This window comes from Furipterus horrens, unplaced genomic scaffold (genome assembly GCF_987537825.1).
Source record: "Furipterus horrens unplaced genomic scaffold, mFurHor1.1.pri manual_scaffold_10, whole genome shotgun sequence".
Lineage (NCBI taxonomy): Eukaryota > Metazoa > Chordata > Mammalia > Chiroptera > Furipteridae > Furipterus > Furipterus horrens.
In genome coordinates, this window is record NW_028327180.1 from 62507429 (window position 1) to 62509050 (window position 1622).

A 1622-nucleotide genomic window follows, 5' to 3' on the forward strand; every position below is an offset into this window, starting at 1 on the left:
TGAAATTAGAGTATCTCTGAGAAGGAAGTTGACAACATTATCATATTTACAAATCACAAGAGGGGCATTTAGATAATCCCATTAGATTGTAACTCCGGAGTAACCAGTAATGGAGAAACTGGAAGAAGGAGAGGGGAGGGGAAAGCTAATCACATTAGGGAGAGGGAGCTAATTGAATTACTATAAACCAGTTTTCTTTGTCTACTTTGCACACACATTCTCCTGGCTGAGGGTGCACCTGACTCTCCAGATTCATGAATAAACGCCTCGCTTTGCTGCTCAAGTCCTGTGTCCCAGTTTTTATTGTGAGCATTTCTTACTATTTGTGGGCCCATCCAGGATCCTCCACCTGTGTGCAGGAAGGGGCTCTGAGCCGAGGTGGGGAGATGCATCCTACCCGCTTTTGGGTGGCTTGCTTGACCCAGGGCCCACCCGCCTCACAGTATCCAGAAACGACCCAAGACTTCTTGTTGGGACAGCAGTAGATCGACGCAAGGGGGAAACAAAAGCAAACACTGTGGCAACCAGGCAACCTTGTGCATGGGCCACGGTAAGAAAATTGGACTTAAGTACTGCCTTGGTGGTTGGGCATCCTCAGGAAGCTGATTGTGTGTTTGGCTGGGACGTGTCTCAAGACACGAAGTGAGTGCGGAGTCCTGATCCATGATTCCGTTCTCCCGTGAGGGAAACGACCAGAGATGGACAAAGCGTCTCGGGCTGTGTGCAAAGTCTCTGGTATGAGGGTTGGGCAAACAAGACTGTGTACAAGAAACTTCCAGTAAGGGAGGTTGAGTATACGGGGCGTGGGTAGAAATTTTCCGGTATAGGGGGGTTGAGCTCGCGGGGTTTATGTTCAATAAATCTCTGGTAAAGGAGGTTGAGAACACAACCAGATTCAGCCACAGGAATCAGCTGAGGATGGAAAATAGAAATTCTAGGCCTAGGGAAATTAAAAGGTGTGGGGCCAAGGAAGGCCCCATAGACATTCCACCCAACAGTCCATTAGGGAGAATGTTAGAGCACTGGGGAGAGGATCCCCAGACCAAAAGTAAGGAAAAACAGACAATGGTAAAATATTGTTGTCTCCTTTGGCCAAAGGAACCCATTAAGGGGAAATCTGTCTTCTGGCCCCAATTTGGGTCTGATGAATGTTGGATTTGTCAAGCCCTGGTCTTATATGTGAGTGATCAGGCATCAGCTTCTAAGGAAGAGAAGGAATATGCTCTCTGCTGGTTGCAACCTACCAGCAGGTCTACAGGTCTCTTCCCTGTAAACAAACAAACAAACAAAAAAGAGAAAGCCCGGGACCTTCTGTCCTGTCTCCTGCCACCTTATGGCCTTGGCCAGCTGGTGGCCAACTGGACAGAGGCACCGCGGACAGACAGTACAGACAGAAGAGGCCAGGAACACCTAGCAGACACCCCACCAGTATCCACCCCCATGACACCTACGGGGCCGGTGGGAACTTATTCTAGATTAAGAAAGGAATTAGAGCAATGTAAGCAAGACCTAAAGAACTTCCCCATTCCCTCAGAGCAGCCGATGTTTCCCCTCAGGGAGGTCCCCATAGGTCCAGGGCAAATTGGATATGTCAATGCTCCTTTAACAAGCACTGAAGTCAG